Source organism: Hemitrygon akajei, chromosome 21, assembly GCF_048418815.1.
Source record: "Hemitrygon akajei chromosome 21, sHemAka1.3, whole genome shotgun sequence".
Lineage (NCBI taxonomy): Eukaryota > Metazoa > Chordata > Chondrichthyes > Myliobatiformes > Dasyatidae > Hemitrygon > Hemitrygon akajei.
In genome coordinates, this window is record NC_133144.1 from 29224072 (window position 1) to 29248030 (window position 23959).

General features: G+C 40.2%; 1 protein-coding gene across 7 annotated transcripts in view; it reads right to left on the reverse strand.

The window, feature by feature from the left end:
• celf6 (CUGBP Elav-like family member 6) overlaps nt 1–23959 on the reverse strand; it is a 928129-nt gene that overhangs the window by 84866 nt on the left and 819304 nt on the right. The window lies entirely within an intron of this gene.

The following is a 23959-nucleotide window of genomic DNA, read 5'->3' on the forward strand; positions in this document are numbered from 1 at the left end:
ATCACTGAACTGTCTCCACAACCTACAGACTGCCTTTCAAGGACATTTCATCTCATGTTCTCGATATTTATTGTTTATTGTTTTTTTTTTATATTTGCACAGTTTGTTGTCTTGTGCACAAAGGTTGTCGCCCTACTGGTGCGCTCTTTCATTGATTTTATTACGGTTATTGGATTTATTTAGTATGCCATCAAGAAAATGAATCTCAGGGTTGTATATGAGGACATATATGTACTTTGATAATAAATGAATTTTGAACTTTTAACTTTGATTTCAACCTAAAATCCAGGATGTATATTGTATACATTTCTCTGACATTAAATGTACCTATTGAACCTATTAAAATCCTAGAGTCTGCTGCAGGAAATCATTCATCATAGATTAGAGGACGGGCAAAAGTGTTTGATAAAAATGCAACTAATTTGAATGAACAGAACCAACAAGTGAGTTAACATGAGCTTGTAATGGTGTTCAGAATGATCTCGAAAGTTCAGTTATATCAAAGCTTTAATTTCAGGATGTTCAAGAGTGTTCTGCAGCCATTGAAGTCCATTTGCAGGAGAAATCTGGCAGGCATCTTGTGGGCAAAAAGTTCCCAAAACGGCAATGTAAAAATGACCAAATGATTATTGTTGAAGACATTGTTCATGGGTTTTTTGGCGTCCAAGTCCATACCTCCTTGAAAGTGGCTGCACGTTGATAGGGCAGCAAAGAATGCATATGAAGTTCCTACTTAGACTAATTAGGACTAGTCGAGGCACTGAGTTCAAGAATTGGGAAGTTACATTGCATCTTTATAAAACTGTGGTTAGGTTGCTTCTTAGAATAGTGCATTCTGATTTGGTTTCCTCATTTGGAGCGAGCGCAGAAGAGGTTTACCAAGGTGCGGTCAGGGTTAGAGGGCATGCATTGTAAGGAGAGGCTGAACAAACTTGGTTTGTTTCTCCGGGAGCAGCAGAGGCAGAGGGAAGACCTGATAGAGGTTTAATCGATTATGAGGGATATAGATCAAGTAGGCAGCTGGTATCTTTTATCCATGTCTAATACTGCAGGGCATGAATTTAAGGTGAGAGGGGGCAAGTTCAAAGGAGATATAAGGGGCAAGATTTATACACAGAGAGTGGTGGGTATTGGAATGGATGCCAGGGGAGTAGTTGAAGCAAATATGATAAAGGTATCTAAGAGATTCTTAGGCACATAAATGGAGGGATATAGATGGGTAGACAGAAGGGACAAGTTTAGGAGGCATTCAATTACTAGTGTCATTAATTTGAGACAACAGGGAGGGCTGGAGGGCCTGTTACTGTACTGTACTGTTCTATGTTCTCACTGTGTCCACACAGTAACCTATGATAGCTGTGCCACTGAATGACGTAGAGTTGAACAACCCATTAACTCACCACGGCTGAAAGATTCACTGGATCTGAGGTTACAGGTACAACTAGGAGTTTTCACCAGAAAGATTTTCAAAAGAAAAGAAAAAATTAAGTGGTTCAAATGCTGGCACTGGTGCATGCTGGGATAGAAGGAACAATCATGCTCATTTTAGTTTCCATAGAATGCAAACACAGCAGCTTTGGCTGATACCAGAAATGGAACACAATCACAACTGACAACCTCAGAGCATCAGCAATATCCATTGTAGGACCCTTTTCATTTCCATGGAGTTTTTTACATGTGGCTAATCAATTAGGTTGTACAAAATTGCCTTATCATTTGCGGTACTGAGTCTGTTATATCAGTAGAGTTGTGTTGGCAAACTAGACTGTACTGCTGCTGCAAAACAACAAGTTTTAATAAACACATCAGTGTTAATAAACATGATCTTGATTCTGACCTTTCACTGGGGCTGAGGGGTGGGGGACGTGGTGGTTAGTGCAAGTTTCTAGACTCACCAATTCATGGGAACAGAGTACAAATCAAACCTTTTCATATTGTACATAGTTAAAGGGTAATGCTGTTTTGTTTATAAAAATATGTGGGATTTGTTGCCATAACAACTGAATTTCCTGTCCTAACCGTTGGGTTGCTCATTATGCCAGTTCTATTGAGAGTCGGACACTTTTCCATGTGCTTGGAGTGACAGACTTGAGGGCAGACTGAGAAAGGATTGCAGGATTCTTTCCCAATGGAATATTAGTGAACTAGGCAAGGTTTTAGCAGATATTTGGTAACATCATAATGTTTTTTTCAGTTCAATAAATTTAAACTCCCCCGTTCCCATTGTGGGGTTCAAACTTCCATGCATGGATCACTAGCTTTCTTACTTTCTACCAATGCATAGCCATCAATGGACCCACTGTTGTCTCTCTCTGAAGAGTGGGGCGGGGTGGTGATTGCAAAGGGTGGTTATATTTTTGCCCAATCAAATGGCAATAGACTCGAACTTGAAGTTGAACTTGAACAGGAGCATAGACCTAGGACGAAGAAGCAGTCTTGTGAAGCAGAGGTCTACCTCATCTTTGGAATTCTCCGCTTCAGAGAGTTGTAGGTACAGAGTCACAGAGGTGGTAGGATTGTGGGGACAGGAGAGAAAGATTGAATTGACATCAGAACAGCTATGATACTTCAGCACTTTGAAGGGGCCAAATGACTTCCTCAGTTCCTATTCCATAAGATCATGTGACCTAGTTACATTCAGGCTACTGCCACACACCCCACCCGTTATGATCCTTGTTGCCTAAACCTTCTTCTCCCACTGCAACCCCCTCTTGAATTTCACCCACTTAACCGAGAAACTCTGAAACTAATAAGGCTGTGTCATGACTTTGAAAAAGATTAAGGCAATTTTGTATCACCTTTCCTTCCAAACTAGTTTTTCATTAATGTACAATAACAGGCGCAAATGAAAAAGGTCCCTGAATTTCTTCATTATAGTGATAGATAATCATTAAAGTACAGATATTGAAAAAGGCATTGACCGCTGACATAGATATTAATGACCAGTGGTAAAATAGCAAGGAAATTGCAGGAATAAAGCCATCTCTATATCTATTTTTCTCAGTAAGATTTTTACACATTTAATAACGCACCACAACACATAACTCACACTACAACAGCAAAGGTCAAAGGTCACAATCTGGTCAAGGTTGACCAACTAGCACTCCAAGTTTACTTACAACAACCACTAACGGTTACCATGGGCAATACTAATAACGCACTTCACAACCGCAAAAAAAATACGTGACCTCACGTCATGCAACGCAGCGACAGTTCGCCACATGACCTCATCAAATGACACCTTCACTGCAAAACGGTCAACTTACTGGTTGGGAAATGTCTCCCCCATGACGCTAGAGTCGCTAGGTAACGTCACAGAGTTTGAGATTGACTTGTAGTCATCTGGAGTTATGATTGGGCCCTGCCTGGCTTGACTGGGGTTAGTTGTAAGAGAAAAAAAAATGTTTGGAGATGTAGAACAATCCTGTAATCTTTTTTTCTTCACTCTCTCCTGTCTGACTATTTGTTCGTACAAAGTATTTTACCTCTTTTGCACACAATTGTTTTGACAAACAAAAAGAAAAAAGACAGTTAACAGGGTATAACAACATAACTTACACAACAGAACAGAATACCCTATTCAGAGAGCATTATTATACCCTGGGTTTGAACCCTTGGCTAGAAGGACTATATCACAGCTTCACCTCGATGCTGGGTTGTCATGGCAATTCTCCCTCCACCCGTCACTGTTTCTCCATTTTCAAGGTCTTTATAACAAGGCCCCTCTTGGAGAATTGTGAAGAATTTTGAGCCCCACACTTCAGGGTGAATGTCGCTACATTGGTGAGAGTGAGGAAGGGGTTTACTGGAACCTTGCCAGCAATGCAACAGGCGGGCTACACACAGAGATCACTCGGCTGACTTAGTTCAAAGCCAAAGTCCAAATAACAAGCGTTTTGGACACACTATGTTTGAATGAATGGGAAAGGTGGGAGAGGCGGCAGAACGGACTGTCTGAGAGACCAGTAACTGGAAGACACAATTAATGATAATCGGGAGTCAAAACATTGTGGAGATAAGTAGAATTTGTTGTTTCAAAGGGCAGCAGAAGCTGATTATGTTCAATGATTCACATTCGTCAGTGGATAGGAATTCCACAATGATCTGAGTATAAATTTATCTCCTCATCTCATTCCTCGTATCCTGTGGCTATGGAGCCACAACCCTGTCCCAATAATATAATGAAAGTCTCTCATGTCTTTCTTTAAATGGACCGGATATACATTTCAAAAGGAATGTATTTACAAGGCAGATATGAAAGAGCTAGGTTTAGGGTTGGAGGGGGAGGAATAAATTGTGAGGATTCTTTCAAAGAGTAGGCATTGTGGGCTGAATGGACTCAGAGTGGTTTGATTCCAGAATAAAAAGGTTGACCTTTGAGGAAAGCCAAAACATGCACCCTATCATATTCAGAGATTACAGGCTGAGAAGCATTTTTGTTGAAACATATAAAATTCGGAGAGAACTGAGAGGTAGTTTCTCTTAAATTGTCCAGAGATTCTGGGGAACCATTTCAGGATAATGGGTAGTTATCTTGGACTGAGGAGGGGAAAAGATGTTTTATTACAACATTTTGGATACACTTATTGAGAGATACAGCACAAAAAAACATGCCATTAGACCAACTGAATCTGCACCAACCATTAAACGCCTATCAATGCTACATTAGTCTTATTTATTTCAACAGTCCCAGATTTTACCACTCGCATATACTAGGAGCAATTTACAGTGGCCACTTAGCCTACAAACCCACACATCTTTGCGTTGAGGGAGGAGACTACAGGACATGGATAAAAAACTAGGGAACTCGTGGGGAACCCGTGGGGAACGCATGCAGACTCTGCATGGACAGGACCCAAGCTCAGGATTGAACCTGGGTCTCTGGTGCTGGGCAACCACAGCTCAGTGTGTCTACGGAAGTTCCCACCACTAGGAGTTGTGGTTCGTCTAACATAGCAAAGAGTAAGAAAGATCATTTTAGACACCTGGAGAATCTTGGGCTATGGAGTTCAGGCAGAAGGGTGGATGAAGTAGATCAATTCTGATTGTTGGACATCAGAGTGTCCCCAGGAGTCATGAGGCCAACTCCAATCTTACTTCTGATAATGGGTCCTTTTTCCAACACCATTAATTTGCCACCCTCACTTTTAATGACTCAACTAGTACACAATTTACAAATAATAAATAACTAGCAGTTTCCACATTGCAGGGCTGGCTTGGAATAATCAGACTTTCTCAAAAGTCACTTCTAATTCTGTTCCTTGCAAAGGATAGATGAATTAATTCTAGTCACTTTCAAAGCATGTAGAAATTTGTATTTGGTTTCCTAGGTGACTATGTTGGTGTGAGTGTATGTGTGTGTGCATAAGTGCATTCTAGTGTGTTTCTGTGTGTACATGAGTGTGTTTGAGCACAAGTAAGATTAAAATGTGTGTACGTGTAAAATAAAATATGTGTACACATGTATGAAGTGAGTTAGTGTGTGAAACGTGTATGAATGTCTATGTTGAATATGTATGTGACAATATTTGTGCTTAACTGTATGAAATGTTTGTGTGTGTTTTCTGTATGTTAAATAGTAGAACTGAGAGCTGGTTGGGTAAATGTCATAAGATAAATATATTTTCAATTTATTGACCTGATCTTTAAACTTTTGTTTACAAAAACTTGATATATAACTCCCTGTAATAAATTTCTCCATGCATCTGGGAATAATATTTGGAAGTGCACCCTGCTACTCTACTGCCTTATGTTAAGTTGGCTGCATTGTCTCAAAATCTTCAATTTAAACTAATGTGAGTGAATGGGAGAGAAACATAGACATGGGTTAAAGGTTATTTTTAGAACAATCGATTGTTAACATGAGGTTTTAACATTTTTTAAATGCAAAACCCCAGCAGAAGGGTCATCAGAAGAAGAAGGGAGGGAAGGTGTCGAGGGCCTCAAAACAGAGAAAACTAAAACAGGGAAATATAATCTTCAATAAATTATCTGGATAAATAAAGACATTTGCTTATACAGACCGGTAAAGAAACAAAAAGGGGGGTTCAATTTAGAAAGTGAAGAGGGTTAAAAAAATTGTAAAAGATATTAAGTATTCTCTGAAACAAAGTCTATAACAGTTAGGAAGGAATGAGATCTGAATGCTAAGAAAGTAAGAATTTATTTAGAATGGAACTGTTTTGATGTGGATTTGAACTGATACATGGATTTGATGGGTCATTCGGTTACTGAAGTGTTGAAATTTATCCTAAAAAGCAAAAGTAATGTTAATGTGCACTTCTGGGTAAAGCACTGTAGAGCTTAAAATGATGGGTTTCCAGACCAGGGTCTGGACCTTGATTTTAGACCAGGGTCATATCTTAGTTCACAAGCCATTGTCTGCTTGCAGAGTTTAAGCCAGGACTGGATTCTAGACTTGTCTTTCGCCCTTACACCAGCACTGAATCCTAGGCTGTATGGTGGGACCTAATCATACCTTAAGAGCCTGGTTACACAATTAAATGTGGCCCAAATCATTTAGAATGGAAGAATCTGAGGTTCAAGTATGAACAGCATTTACAAACATACATGCAAAGAGTATGACAAATTTCAGATTGTATAGGGATACATGCTTTGCTAATAAATTAACTTTTGAACAGTTCTGCTGTACAGAGTTAGCGCATTACATGCCAGGGACCGGCAATAGTAGTGCAATTTTTACAATGCATTCTCTCTCAGGGCATGTCTAAGGACTAGCAGTATCTAGCCTAAAGAAACTCACGGGGGCTGAAGGGAGTCAAGCAGCAGGAGTCTTGGCCTATGATGAATGGCTGGCATTAATGTGTTTCAATGTTTCATCCTTATTGATTCTCACACACCCCATTGCTCTACAATGAGATATTAAGAATCAGCTCCAAAATATAAGGAAATTTTGTTCACTGCTTCTCAACAATGATGTATGTGCCAGTTTAAAGCCGGTTCATGAAGCTTCATTTTAGTTCCATCACTATGAGAACTTATTATAAATGGTGTGGCCATCGAACACTTGGTCTCCCAATCTACCTCGTCTTACCCCTTGCACTGCAGTTTCTCTGTAACTGCAGCACCATATTCCGCATTATGTTTGCCTTTTACTGCTTTGATGTAATTGTGTACAGTAATTATTATCTGTCTGGATGACACACAAAGCAAAAGCATCTCGGCATCGCGATACATGTGACAATAATAAACCAATACCAATAATATGGTTTGTGAATGTCAGAACTTCGGCTGTATAATTTTGTTTGTTGTTAACCAATTAACTAAACGAAATCCACCAATCTCCCCTCTGCTGTAAGTATGTTAAGGCAGATGTTGGCCTTCATGGAATGATATAGATAGGGCAGCAAAATGTCAAACCAGTTACAGATATGAAAGGAGAAAGGACACAGTGAATGACATGAACAAACGTAAGATTTGGATCAGAATGGATTGGACTCCACATGAAAGAAACCTTTAGGTAGTCCATGCATTCCTCCTGATTAAGTAACCTTCCTCCGGTTGATATATAACCGGTGCTTTTGAAGTGCAGCAGGTTGCACTGTTGTCTCTGAGTTACATGGTCACAAGCTCAAGGCTCCTTTTCCAAATCCTGAGCATAAGATGTTGGCCAGGTAGATGGGGGTGGTGGATGTTAAGAATTCTGTCTTTAATGGATGTGTCTGATCCTGTAGGTGGAATTCATGATTTCTCCAGGCAATGGATTAAAGGAAATTACGCCTGTTAGGTTTTTCCTGTCAGCCAACCAACAAATGTCAAAACATTTGTGGGAACTTTGTACATCTACAGAGGTACTGTTGACTGTATCCCAACTGGTAGCATCAAGGTCAGATAGGGCAGTTTGAATGTAGAGGAACGTAAGAAGCTGCAGAGAGTAGTGAACTCAGACTTATAGATCACATGCACATCCCTCCCCACCATCAGAAGTATCTACAGGAGGTGCTGTCCCTCCAAGGCAACATTTATCATCAGAAAACCTCACTAGTTGGGCATACTGTCTTCTCACAGCCACCATTCTGCAGGAGGCACTGAAGCCTAAAGTTCCAATCACCAGTTACACCCTTCAAACATTTGGTTGTTGAACCAACATGCTCAACTTTAATCTCTCCCTCAGTCTAGAGGCACCGTGACCATTTTGTCCACTTTGTACTACAATGGAGTTCAGTTCTTTTGTTCTAACTGTATCCTTTCTTGTAACATTATGTATATTTTTAAATTTATGTTTTACTTGTGAATGTTGTGTCTCCGATGTGATGCTCCTGTGATGCTGAAGCTTTTCATTGTTCCTATGTAAACATATACTTAATCATAGGATAATAAACTAGACTCTGACTTTGATCACCTGCCAAAATTTCCTACCTTGGTTTTGTTGGCAGCTCAGTTAAAGGGGAAACTAAAAGCTTTTGCTTCAAGGCCTGGTTATCTACATAGCTCACTAGATCTCACACTGCGAGAGGGTGAAGTGTTAACAAATCCCTGTTAGTCTACTCTGGTTGACCCCAGTTTCCCCTGAACCACCTTCTGGAACTACTGCACTCCTCGTGGTGAAGAATCCTAGGGAGGGAATTCTGAGATTTGGAACAAATTCTAGAACACCTAAGCCTCGAGAAAGAAGTAACAGCAGCTCCTCCTGATTGCCAGCCCAATGTCACCCCTTCCCAGCTCTCCTCCCTCACACCAAAAGAAGAAACAAGTCAATCCCCTTCTCTTCATTTTGGATCACAGTGTGCAGAATGGCTGCTTCATTCATTTTCATGCAGATGTTAAATGTAAGTCACTTCAGAGATCTGTCTTCACTTTGTTCCAGTACTCTCATGGACCTCCCCTCCCCAGAACATAGTGCAGTACAGCATAGGAACTACCCTTTAGCTCATGGTGCTGCGGTGACTTAACTAAAGTCCTTGCATACTATCCGTATCCTTTCATTCTCAGGATATTCATGTGCCTATCTAAAAGTCTTCATTATATCCCCACCACCTGGGCTGTGCCATTTCTTCACAGCTAGTACTAGGCAAGAAGTACAAAAGCCTTCAGTCCCACACCACCCAGGTTCAAGAACAGCTACTTCCCTTCATCCGTTTGATTCTTGAACCATCCTGCACAACCCTAATCACGATATCAATATAGCAAAACACACACACACAAAAAATGCTGGAGGAACTCAGCTGGCCAGGCAGCATCTATGGAAAAGAGTGAACATTCAAAGTTTCAGGGTGAGACCCTTCTTCAGGCCTGAAGAGGGGTCTTGGCCCAAAACTGTAATATATGTATCTATTTCTTTTAGAGTAATGACTCCCGACCCCCATTTAGCACTACGTATTGAAGTGTTCTCTGCACATGTGCATTGTTCTCTCTCTCTCTCTCTCTCCTTCTATCACTGCAATGTGAATACACCAGTTAAAGACAACTCCCCAGTGCGTGCTTTTATTTAATTGATTTTTAGCTGTGCACACTCACAACAAATCGGTGACAAGTATGAACCTGAAAGACAAAAAAAATCATGAACTGCACTGACAGTTACGGGACAAAACAGCGCAAGCCAAACAGCATGAGAAAGCCTCCATGGACGCTAACAAGGGATATCACGAGGAACAGTGCAAGGAGCATGGAATTTAAAGTGAAAATAACGTGGCAATGTCTTCATTCGGTAAAGTTGATGAATTTGATAGCACTATTAAAGGCTAGGAGTTGTATATTGAGAGGGGAGAACTCTATTGTAAGGTGAACAAAGTGGAGAAGCAAAAGAAAGCCCCTATACTTTTTAACTTAATGTGCCGAAGAACACACAGTCTCTTAAGCAACTTAGTAACCCCTGCAAAGCTAACAAGCAAAACGTTCAATGAAATTGTTACAATTTTACAAGATCCCTTGAGCCCTAAACTGCTGGTAATAGCTGAGATATTCAGATTTAACAAAAGGAACCAGTCAAAGGATAAAAGCTTTTCTGAATACACAGCAGAACTGCACAAACTTTCCCAGTACTGTGACGTTAGAGATGGACTTTCTGATGCATCAAGGGACAGGCTTGCATGTGGCATGCATAGCGAAAGCACTTAAATGAGGCTACTGGCAGAAAGAGACTTAACCTTAGAATGGACATTGACCATTGCAATATCATTAGAGACTGCAGCAAAGGATGCAGCAGTACTACAGAAAAGGAGGTTAGAATGTGAAATGCACAAAATGTCCCTGAATGGCATAAAACGCCAAAAATGCTATTGATGTGGCAAAGACTCCCATGATGCAAATGACTGTTGATTCAAAGAAAAAGTCTGCAGAAAGTGTCACAGACAGGGTCACATAGAGAGAGTGTGCAAGGCAGACAAAAAGCACAACCAAGTGCAAAAATCTCAAACACAGAACTAAGCAAATGCATAAAGTTACCGAATAGAAAACAGAATCAGGCAACATAGCATCTGACAAAGGTGAACTGTCATGCCTAGAACTGCCATAGTATAACTGAAGCAGATCACAAAATCATCTGGATCACAGTAGATGTGTCCGGTGTAAAACTGAAAATAAAACTGGATACAGGGTCAGCTTTGTCCATAAATCCAGAGGCTGACATCTTAAGATACCATTAGAGAAGACCTCGGCGATGCTAAAGTCTTACACAGGTGAAAAGATGTCTCCCATAGGCAACTGAAACTAAATGGGACATACTGAGGCTAAAACACAACAAAGCTTTATGTATTGAAAAGTGGAGGGTCAGACTTTTTTGGACATGAATAATTGAGAAGAATTCAACTAGACTGGCACTCAATCAAAACTCTCAGTGTGACATCAACAGGCAACAGCAGCCCAATTGGTAACATTAACCAGAGCTGCTTAATGCTAATGAGAAGTTGCTTGAGAAGGGAATAGATAAACAAGACTTGGCCAAAAGCAGTTTGGGATGCCAAAACGTTCAAAACTCACCCCCACAGACACCATTACACCCGTGGGATGGCCATCCTCACCATGGCAAAGAGTACATAGTGACTTTGCTGGACCATTCATGGACTCCATGTTTCTGATTGATGTGGTTGCTCGTTCAAAGTGGCTAGAGATTATGCCAATGAAGTCAACCACCTCAGCAAAGGCTGTCTCTGCTCTGAGGACTATCTTCGTCAGAAACGGCCTACCAGAACAAATGGTGAGTGACAACGGACCACAATACACGTCAGAAAAATTCAAACTGTTCACGAAGAAAAATGGCATCAGGCATTTCAAATCATCTCCTCACCACCCAGCAACAAATGAGTTAGCTGAAAGGTTTATGTAAGTCCACTAAAGTGATGGCCAAGGAGGATACTTCTCTACAGCTCAAGGTGGACAACTTCCGTTTACTGAATTGGAACTCTGTTCTTGTGATGACAAATCAAACACCTGCAATGCTTTTCATGGCTAGGACTCTGAGACCTTGTATAGACCTCCTGAAATCAGATCTACGGAGGGAAGTGCAGGATAAACAGTTCAGCCAGTTGTCAAGTGAAGCAGCAAGGAGCTTCGAGGCTGGACAGGAAGTCCTAATGCGTAGTGTGTGATTACCGAGAAGACAAGTGGACACCTGGTAGGACAGCTACAAAAACTGGACCACTGATGTACACGGCGGGTGTTGGAGATCAGACATGGAGACGTCATGTGGACCAGATACTGGACGCTCAACTGAAGAACACACCCGAGTCAACTGCATCCAACAAGACGGACACATTACAGTCACTGGACTTAACTTCCAGTGATGATGTCACTGACAGTAACATGACACCGGAAACCGAGAACATTGTCTTAAATAAGACACCTACCAAACCTGATGCCAATCCACAGGTCCAGAGGCGCTATCCTGAAAGAAACAGAGCACCACCTAAAAGACTGAACCTTCAGATCTGTGAGGAGAGTTACGGACTGCTGTGTTTATTTGGAATATGGATTTATGAAAGCAAAATTGAATGCTGTACATACTGTATACAGTTTCATGTTGCATTAATCTGAAGAGAGAGATGTAATGTATGGATCTTTCTTTTAGAGCAATGACTCCCCCCCACCCTTAGCACTACGTACTGATCTGTTGATGCACATTGTTCTCTCTCTCTCTCTCTCTCTCTCTCTGCAGTGTGAATTCTCCAGTTAAAGCCATCTCCCACATGTGTGCTTTTATTTAATCGATATGTAGTTGTGCACAGACACAACAGAAATGTCGACTCTTTACTCTTTTCCATAGATGCTGCCTGGCCTGATAAGCCCCTCTATCATTTTGTGTGTGCTGCTTTGGATTTCCAGCATCTACAAATTTTCTCATGCTTGTGATTAATAGAGCAATGCAATGACCACTTTGCTCTGCCATGGACTTTTTGTTTGTTTCTTTTGTTCTAATTGTGTTCTATCTTGTAAAAATTTCTATATATATATGTTTAATTTATATTTTTTCTATGAATGTTGTATATCTGATGTAATGTGCCTATGATGTTGCTGCAGGTAAGTTTTTCAATGCATTTGTGTGTAACTTACTAAGCTAATGATAATAAATTATCTCAGATTTTACCTTTGACGTGCTTTTTAAGCTGATGGGCCTGTATGAGATCAACGTACATCTTAAGGATATAAGGGTCTAGAGGGTATGCTCCCCAAGGGCTGGTATGGACACAGTGGGCTGAATGGCCTTATTCTTTGTCACTCAATTGTGCAGGTTCAAATTAAGTTTATTATCAAAGTACATATATATCCCCATATACTACCCTGAGATTTATTTTCTTGTGGGCATTCAGAGCCGAACAAAGCATCACTGAAAAGCTACACACAAAGATGGACAAACAATGGAAGAGCAAAAGTCAACAAATTGTGGAAATACAAATTGAAAAACAAAGTAACAGTAACAGGTTAAAACATTAAGTAATAAATAATATTGAGAACAAATAATATTGTAGGAAGTGAGTCCATAGGTTGTGGAATCAGTTTAGTATTGGGGTGAGTGAAGTTATCTACACTGGTTCAAGAGCCTGCTGGCAATAACTCTTCCTGGACCTGGTGGGGTGGGTTCTGAGGCTCCTCAGCCTCCTGGCTGATGGCAGCAGTGAGAAGAGAACATGACCTGGATGGTGGGGTTTCTTGACAATAAATGCTACTTTCCTGTGACAGTACTCCCTATGCTCACTGGTGGGGAGGGCTTTACCTGTGATGGTACTGTTGTGGCTTGGGCAAGTTAGAGCAGTGCAGAGCCCACATTGTGCCTCCTATATGCCATGGGGTAAATATAACATTTAGTGTAGTTTCTTGTGGGAAAAGGACCAAGTAAGGTCTAGTTCCAGGAGCAAATTTTACAGAGATTTTCACATTCCATTTCCCTTCTCACTGTTTCTCTGAGAGAAATGTGATCACCTTAAATGTGACCAAGTTTTGGGGTACACAGCAATCACCTCCCTTTGAAAGACTTGACTCTGAGTGATGGGCTACTAGGGCACAGTAGCACCCCACAGAGAACTAATCAGATCAGTATAAAAATCACAATCAAAAATCATGAAATTTGCTATTTTGTGGCAGCTGTACAGCGCAATACATGAAAAAACTATACATTATGATAAGAAAAATATATATGTATAAAATTTAAATAAATAGTGCAAAAAGGGAGCAAAATAGTAAATAACAGCAAAAATTGTAAAAAAAAATAGTGAAAAATGTACATGGATTTATTGCCCTTTCTGAACTCTGATGGCAGAAGGGAGAAGCTGTTCCTAAAATAATGAGTGTGTGTCTTCAGACTCCTATACCATCTCCTTGAGGGTAGCAAAGAGAAGAGGGCATGTCCTGGGTCACGGGGTTCCTTAAAAATGGATGCAGCCTTTTTGAGGCATCTGCTATGACCAAGTCCAGAGCAGACCTGACACTAGTACACTCATTGAGTTTTTCTTAAGAAAAAGCAATTATGCATTCCCCCTGCCCAGCCATTCCTGTAAAGATATTTATACAGATTAAAAAGGTTTTTAATAAATTAGCACTGTGATATCTGATTTCACATTTCACAAATGCACGAATGAGAATATTAATTATGGAAGGCCGGAAGAAGTATGAATTATTTTATCAGTCAAAGAAAATCAGCTTTCTGTCTCAACTAAGTCTAAGGATTTATTTCAATAAATTTCATTTTATTATGGATGAAATGGTCCCTTTTAAAACTCATTAATCTCTCAACATGCCAATTTCTGCATTGTTAAATACCATTTCATTGGAGCAATTGCTCCCTCTTGTGGAATTGAATAGTATCACCTCTGTTAAACCTCCAGGATATTTTTCTCTAGAGAAAAAAATTTAAAACCCAAATGTCCTCTAGTAATACTTATGCTTAATGCTCGATATCACTCTTGTATCAACAATATATCTGACACACGGAAAAAAGAAGCCTGACTGGTAAAACAGACCTATTTGCAATAATAATATAAGAATAGTTTAATTGATCGTTAACTTTAATTATTAATTTTAACATTTCTAGCAATATTAAAGTAATATTACTATGATATAACCTGCTGTTATAAAGCACTCTTAAAGTGTTAAACAAGTATGTTATGATATTAAAATTAAAGAAATGCAGATGCTGAAGCTCTGAAATAAAAACCAGGAAATGCTAGAAATACCTATCTTATGAGGGATTGTCAATCTGCAATGTTAACTCTGTAGCACTGATCCTACCTGACCTGCTAAGTGTTTTCAGCATTTGTTCTTTATATTATGATACAGAGTCACAGTAGATAACCAGGTGGGGCTAATGTTTATGAAGTGACTGGAAGGTGGTGAGATCAAGAGAAGAAATTCCAGAGCCATGGTAGTGAAGGTATAGTGAGGAATGATTAACAGACCAGAATTCATAATCCCAGAGAGTTGTAGAGAATCCCAGAAGACAGCGGAGAAGGTGAGAGAGAGAGAGAGAGAGAGAGAGAGAGAGAAGAGCATGTATAGAGACACTGAGTAAAGTGAAGCCAAAGAGAAGAAAGAGTGGTAGACAATTGTGGAGAGACTGAGTATTGATAGACAGACAGAAAAACAGAGGAAAAAAAGGGAGAGAGGGAAAGAAGGTTGCCAAAAGAGAAAGTGATAGAAGAAAAGAAGAAAATGAACTGGCCTGAATCCTAGAGAGACAGACAAACATACAGAGATAAGGAGATAGAGAGGAACAGTGACAGAAAGACAGAGAGAGAGAGAGAACAAGGAACAGGGAGAGAAAGAAAGATGGAGAGTGATATAAAGAGTGGGAGAGAGAGGGAGATTTGAAAATAAAAATGAAAACCATAAAATTGTGGTGTTGCCGATATAGGAAATCAGGAGATGAGGTGAAAGTTAAGCAATATTTGATATGACAAAGAATATGAACAGTATTTAGTGTAGTAGCTGACTTTAATAGAGCTTTTATGAAGTAGTCCTGAGCATCAGTAGTGACAATATCCCAGGATTTCCAGTACAGGTCTATAGCCTACTGCCTGAAACTGTCAGTGAAGGGACACCTAGAAGCACATAAAACACTCAGAGCGATTATTCAGTAATGCTCAAAGATAATCAAAAGAAGAGCACAAGGTTATGCAAAAATCAGAAATCAAGTGTATCTTTGAAATGGTTTTTAATGAGCAAACATATCAAATGTTACACGAAAAAACTTGTTGCTAAAGACAAACATTGTTCCCTGTGTCAAATGTATTGTCATATCCTGCTTCGTCTCAGTTGCCACAAACTCTAAGAAATCTGTCAGGTTGTCACATTAAAGTGCATGCTTTTAGTTTTAACAAGAAATGCTGGTGTTGGCACCACCTTGTGGGAAAACCTGTACACTACGTGGAGAATACCCACACGCTGCTGTGAGTTAAAAAGTGCCGTTACCTCAGGGAGGGGGAAAGCTTGAGTAGTGTCAGTTCCGCTTAACTCTCCCCTTGCCTTGCGATGTGAGCTTAGAGCACACAGGTCCTTATAGGGAAAGACGAAGGGGTGATTGCATCAGAGAATCATCAGGAATAGAGTTAATTTCCTGAAGGGTGTTTCTTAGTGGTAGACCATGCTCCAAAATTGAATGAGATCAAGGGTGTTTATCTATCTCAATACTATTTTTACACTTTCTCCCCACGCCTTAATGCCTTTTGAGTCCAGGATTTTGTCCACCAGAAAATCCCACAGAACTTTGATTGTGCCAGACTATTAGATTTTCAGGAACATTGGATGTTATTCCAATGCTCTTAATTCACTTTTAAAAATATTTTATACAGCAGTATAATAAATTTTCCAATGAACCTTGTGAGTTCAAAAGGAGCCCAGGAAACAGGGTCACAGTGAATGCCATCACAAAGAAGGCACAACACCACCTCTCCTTTCTTAGAAGTGTGGATAGATTTGGCATGTCATCTAAAACTTTGACAAACTTCTAGAGTTGCACAGTGAAAGGTATCCTGACTGGTTGCATCACAACCTGATATGGAAACACCAGTATCCAGGAGCAGAAAAGACTTCAGAGAGTGGTGGATACAGCCCAGACAATCAGAGGTAAAACTCTCCCCACTGTTGAGCCTACAAGGAGCGCTGCCACAAGAAAGCAGCATCCATCATCAAGGATTCCCACCGCCCTGGCCATGCTGTCTCCTCACTACCAGCATCAGGTAGGAGGTACAGCGATCTCTGATCCCACACCACCAGGTTCAGGAACAGTTATTACCCTACCACTATCAGACTCATGAACCAGCATGGATAACTGCACTAACTAGAATTCCAAACTGATTCCACAACCTAAAGATTCACTTGCAAGGACTCAACAACTTATGCTATCCGTAAAATATATAATTTGTCTTCTTTTGCACACTGGGTATTTGTCAGTCTTTATTTATGTATAGTTTTTTTCACAAATTCTATTGTATCTCTTTATTTTCCTGCAAACGATTGCAAGAAAATGAATCTCAGGGTTGTATATGGTGACATATATTAAATTTGATCATAAATTTACTTTGACCTTAAAGAGAGAGCAGTAAGCAAGGGGTCACAGTGAGTTCACTGGAAGCACGTGAAGTGGGATTGTGACATACCAGCGAACACAGGAAACAGCATTGTGATGTGTGGCTGTGGTGAGTTTACTGGGAATATGAGAAATTGGGCTGCAGTGAGGTTCCTGGGGCATGAGAAATGGGACTACAGTGGTTTTATTGGGAGTATGAGAAATGGGGTCTTTGTGTGTTGACAGGAAGCCAGGGAAACATTATAAGCAAGCAGTCTGCTGCTGGATCTCAGCGGGTCAACCAGCATCTGTGGGAGCAAAGTAATTATTGATATTTTGGGTCAACACCCTGCATCACTACTAAAAACGAAGGGGAAGATAACCAGTTGTTTCAATACTATCTCTCTCCACTCATTCTGAAATAGGGTTATGACCTGAAACATTGACAAGTCCTTTCTTCCCATACATTCTGCTTGGCCTACTGAGTTTCTCCAGCCGATTGTTCGCTCCAGATTCCAGTCTCTGCAGTCACTAAGGGAAACATTTGGGTAGAGAGTCATCAGTGTCTCCAGTAATAACTGTATCTCCTTCTTAAGCATATTCAGCAATTTGGCCTTCATGTCCATTTGTGGTAGCAAGATCCACAGGATTACCACCAACTGAATCAAGAACTTCCTCCTGATTTAAATCCTAAAGCATTTGCACTGTTATCTGATACTGTGACCTTGGTTCTATCTAGACACCCCAGCTGGGGAAAACATCCTCTCCACCTCCAATCTGTCTAGATCAGCCAGAATTCTGTAATTTCAATGAAATTTACTCTTATTCTTTCATGAATATACAGGCCAAGTCAACTCAATCTCTATTTATTCTACAAAATATACAGGCCAAGTCAACCCAATCTCACTTTATACTACAGAATATACAAACCACGTCGACCTGATCTTTTTTCATACCGCAGATCCACCTTCACAACCATCAGCCTGGTGAACCTTTGCTGTATCAGAAACAGGTAAACCTTTCTTAGGTAAGGAGATCATAAGCGTGCACAATCCACCATGACTAGGCTCACCTTGTATAACTGCAGTGCAACACCTTTGACATTCTACTCAACGACTTGTCTTTACTTCTTGCTGCAACTTTACGTTTGTTTTCTGCAACCGATGCATGAGAAACCCCGGTTACTTTCCACATGAACCCATCCCAAACTCACACCTTTTCAGTAATATGCTGTCATTACACTTAGACTGCTGAAAAGTGTAACTTCACACTACCCAACACTGAACACGTCTACATGGAGCGCTGTTGCAGGAAGGCAACACCCATCATCAAGGAACCCCCACCATCCAGGCCTGCTCTCTTTAAGCTGCTGCCATCAGAAAGGAGGTACAGGAGCCTCGGACCCCACACCACCAGGTTCAGGAACAGTTATTTCCCCTCAACCATCAGGATCTTGAAGCAGAGGGGATATCTTCACTCCACGTCACTCACATCAGCACTGAAATGTTCCCACAACCTGTGGACTCACTTTTAAGGACTCCACAACTCATGTTCTCGATATTTATTGCTTAGTTTTTATTATTATTATTTTGTTTTTTTCTTTTTTTGTATTTGCAGTTTGTCTTTTGCATATTGGTTGTTTGTCAGTCCTTGTTGTCTACAGTTTTTCACTGATTCTATTGGGTTTATTTTTATTTATTGTGAATGCCCACAAGAAAATGAATCACAAGGTAGTATACGTTGCCATACAGTATATGTACATAGATAATAAATTTACTTTGAACTTTGAACTTAGAGCCATGTTTTACTGCATCTGTCACCTTTTGGCTATCTTGCTCAGTCTGTTGAAATCACCTTCAAGACTCTCTGTATTTGTGTCACAGTTGATAATCCCAACCAGTTTAGTGTGGTCACCAGACTTAAAAAGACCCTTGAAGACAAGTGCATCCTCACAAAATTATTCAGAATCATCCCCAAGCAGAAGCCCTGCATGTGCCAAGAGGCCCACAATCAAATGATGGCCAGGTCAGTGGAGTGCAGGAATGGCAAACCAAGGATGTACAAGAGGTCCAGGTATGACCTCTGGAAAGGTATCTCATGTGCAACGTGGCCATTCTGGACTAGTGGTGAATCACAGAAGGATTCTTGGCAGCTGCATCAGGGCCTGAATGATATCAATTACTACAAAGTAAAACCAAGCAATATATGCGACAACAAGATTTTGCTCCCAGATGACCACAATGCCCCTTTTATGCTGGTTTTGACCAAAATAACATGGAGGCACCTTCAAGAACTCCCACTGCCCCCAATAACTGTGCAGTTTCAGTCTCTGAGGCCAAAATGAGAGCATCCTTCAGGAGGGTGAATCCACAGACATCAGCTAGCCCGTACCTAGTTGAGTATTGAAGACCTGTGCTAATCAACTGGCTTAAGTGTTTATGAGTATCTTCAACCTTTTGCTTCGGCAGTCTGAGTTACACACCTGTTTCAAGGGTGGGTGCTGGAAATCTTGAACAGCACTCAAAATGCTGGAGGAACTCAGCAGGTCAGGTAGAATTTATGGTGTGAAATAAACAGTAGTCATTTTGGGTTGAGACCCTTCATCAGGACTGTTTGTAAGTCCTGTTCGTTATACTGCACACTCTACAAGTTGTTTCTCTTTGACTAGGGACATGGAGAGACCTGTTCTGTCAGGTATTAACTCCATTAAGAGAAGGGCTTCCCAATAAAGGAGTAGTGTGTAAAATGTAAGCATTTGGCATTGAGGCTGACGTATGTGTGTGAACTGAATATTGATTAACCAGTAGAAAACACACAGAATTAATGGGTAGTATGTGGCAACTAGAGGGTGTCAGCCTTTCATCATCTATATCTGTCCTCCCCAGTTTACAAACACCCAAATGGCCCATACATATGAGTGAGTGTTTGGGAGAATAGTGTCTGGGATTTGCTATCTGCTATGAGGCTGCATGCCTCTTCAAAACCCAAAGTAAATTTATTATCAAAGTACATATATGTCACCATATACAACTCTGAGATTTATTTACTTGAGGGCCTACACAGTGAATCCAAGAAACACAGTAGAATCAATGAAAGACTGCACCCCACAATATGGACAACCAACCAATTTGCAAATGACTACAAACTGTGAAAATAAAAAAGATAATATAATAATACGAAGGAGAAGAAGGAGAAGAATAAATAAATAAATATTGAGAACATGAGATGAAGAGTCCTTGAAGGGGAGTCCATAGGTTGTGGGAACAGTTCAGTGATGGGACAAGTGAAGTTATCCCTTCAGGTTCATGAATCTGATGACTGAGGGGTAATAATTGCTCCTGAAAGTGGTGATGTGGTTTCTGAGGCTCCTTTATCTTCCTTCTGCTGGCAGCAGTGAGGCGAGAGCATGGTCTGGATGGTGGAGTTCCCTGATGATGGATTCTGCTTTCCTGCAACAGTGCTATGTGTAAATGTGCCATGTGATGGTGGTGGTTGGGGGGGTGGGGGGGGGGGAGTTAACCTGTGATGAACTGGGCCATATCCACTACTTTTTGTGGGATTTTCCATTCAAGAGCATTGGTGTTTCCATAATAGGGCATGTGGGAACTTGGTTCACAACCCCATTTTGGAACTAGGATTGGAATTAGCTTATTATTGTCACAATATAAAACTACATTGGTTTATTATACCAAATAAATAATATTTATATTAAAATATGTATTCATATTTTACAGAGGGTGCACCTTATTAGGAAACTACCAAAGTGGTTTCTCCAATATTTTATAACTACATTGAAGCTGGGCTTTGATATTTCTAATGTTATTAATCTTCAGTCTTGAAGAATCCTTTTGTGAGAACTGTCTTGTTGTAGTATGTTGGCTCTCCTGAGTACATGTAGAGGGAACCTGGAGTGATGCATTTTCTTGTAAACCTTCAGCATTCTTAGTCTCAGAGATAAAGTTGCCAGTGAATCAATAAGGGACCAGATCAGACTTGACCTGATCCATCACTCTGCCTCATTTTAGATTGACAACTGCATGACCCACAGTAACTTTGAGTCTCTATTGCAGGTCTGCTCCATGATTACAGTTTGCCATGCCTGGCAACCAGGCAACCGGGATGCATCCTGAAGCACTGCCCCTAGCCGTGTCCTGATGGTTATTGGCAGCTGATGACACCAAAGTCCTTTTACTATGATGGAAATTCACTGTTCACCCCGAGGAGGAGGGTACCTTTGTGAAGGTCATCTTTCTAACACAAAAGCTGTGAGCTTCTAAAGATAAAAGACTTGACTTTGAATAAGTTAAACCTGTGCAATATTCTTTGTTCAGCTTCTTATCATAAATGAGAGCCAGTCTTCAGTTCCTAATGTAAATGGCAAGCAATAATCAGTCTGAAGTTAAAAGGACAGCTTTGCAAGCAAACAGCACTGCCCATAGATCATAGACTGCTGGCCCAGAGCATGGGTCTCATTGCAGTGTAAGACAATGGTGTAATATTAATTGGGCTTGTATCAAACTAAACAATACTGGCTAAGTTATTTATTTCAAGGAAGTTTGCAGACTAGATTGATACTATTGCTTAACACATCAAATAGTTGATCTATAAGTAGTTGGAAAACTTGTATGACCTGTTACAGAATTAATTGTGGATGTTAGGGATATCTGTCCATGTGAAAAGGTATCTGGAAAAAAATATTACATAGTGTGTGAAATTACCCAAGTAGGAAAAAAAAAGACAATATAAATGTAAGAAAGCAATCAGTCTTGTTAGGAATGATCAAAGAGATCAAGAAGAATTACAGAAAGATGGAGTGACTAGAATTCATTCATCTGTCTTCAGTTTCTGCAATCAACAAGTTGTTCATTTGCAACTCATTGGTATGTCTTTTTAGCTTATAGGAATTGTACGTGTTTTGTAAATCCTTTGCATATAAGAAATTATTTGTAATTTGTAAATCTTTTATAAACCTGAAAGCCTCTGTAAGTTTTAAATGTGTCTAAATTGTAATTGTAAAAGAATTGTATCTAAATTTAAATGTGTATCATTAAAAAAACTGTGTACAAACTACATTGTTAGCCACCTCCTTGGTAGGCATTGGGGAACCACCACTCAAATATTGGCAGCAAAACTCACCATGGAGAATAAACAGAGAAGTGCATTTTGCTACAGTATAACCTCCCTTTAGTGAGGGTACTAATAGTTATCTATATCAACAGGGTTAAGATCTTCATTTGAGTTTAGAACTTCGCGGTCAGCAAACCCAATACATCACATCACCCTTCTACGTGTTTGATAATTAAAAGGCAGTTAAGATTGATTTTAAGACTTACAAAACATAATATGTGTATTAGAAGTGCATTAATCTACAAATAACTGATTAAAACACAAAGATAAATAGAAATATAAACAAAGGAACACGGCCAGTTCTACCTCTCCAATGGAAATTCGTGACCCCATTCAATTTGGGGTCCCCATGACCCCATGGCATTTGGGGTCAGATGTGAAGTGCCTTTTGCCCCTTAGCTCTGGAGGTTACAGAATGACCTTGAAATCAATGGCAAGTCTGAGAGTAGAAGGGGGTGGTGCTGGTAGTTGGACTCTATTGTACTCTGTGCTTCTGCACCATTGGTACAGACATGAACTTCAGAATGTAATTATGCACTGTCTTCCACTAGCAGGTAGTTGAGACTTATGAATCTTTCCAATAAAGCTGTCCTGTGTCATTTCCAATAATCATTATTCAGAGTTGTAACAATTATTATAATTCATATCCAGTTATGACAAGGACAGAAAGTCCATATGTCCAAGAAAGTAAGTAGGGAAAAATTTAAAGTGAACTGAGCAGCCAATTCTTCACACAGAGGATGGTTTATATATGAAACGAGTTGCTAGAGAAAGTAACTGAAGCAGGTACATAATAACAACATTTAAAATACACTTGGACACGTATATGGATAGGAGAGGTTTAGGGTGATATGGGCCAAATACTGGCATATGGAACTATCTTACATGGGTACCTTGGTCAGCATGGATGAGTTGGACCAAAGGGCTTGTTTCCATGCTGTATTACTCTATGACTTCCCAGGTGTTGTGTGATCATAGAACCATTAAAAAAAGCAGATATAGTAACCTCCAGAGCCTGATGTCTATATTAACAGCTGCAGAAATAGCCTTTGTAGAAATTACCACTGCCTATGTTTATAATAGCATTCTCTACATGATCCTTTTGAGAAGTACTTCACACCTCTTCTCAGCAAAGGCACTGTAGTTCCTCAGAGGTAACTCACCCACCTTCCTTGAGGCCACATTTACAAAGTTTGGTATTGAAGCTTAAAAGATATCAAAGCATAGTTGTATATAACGATTAGAAAAGAGAACATCATTTTAAAATTCTACCTGGGCTCCCTCAGTCTTCCTATAGCCTCATTCCTAATCCTCACTGACACAAACTCAATACCCCAGACACACCCCAGAGGCAGCAGAAAGCAACAATAGGGTTTAGATAACCTACCCGTAGATTTTAATATACCTGTGCTAATACGTTCACACTTAATGCCACACAGTATGATTTTATTCCAGTTGGGGGCCTTTGAATAATCACTGCTAGATGGAAGCTCTGTACCTTCTGATCACTTCTGCTGAATAACCGCCAGTAATTCCCCCAGCCTGCTCTTCCTCCCACACACTCACACATGTACACAAGTACTCAGTTACTGGCACACATGGACACAGGCCTGTGCACGCAGATATCCAGGCATACAGACTTCTGCATCCCGGTGCAAATCCGCTGCTCTACCTCGTGCACAGTGCACTAGTTATATCTCAGAACATTTCTAAGATAATGCACGCAGAAATAATTTTAAAATGTTATGCATCGTGAAGAGAGAATGTTTTTAAGTGCTGTGGAAGGAGATTGCTCTGTGAAAATTTGGAAAACTGTCGACATAATTTGACACAGTTTCCTACATTAATGTGGACTGAAGAATGGGTGTGGACTGTCTA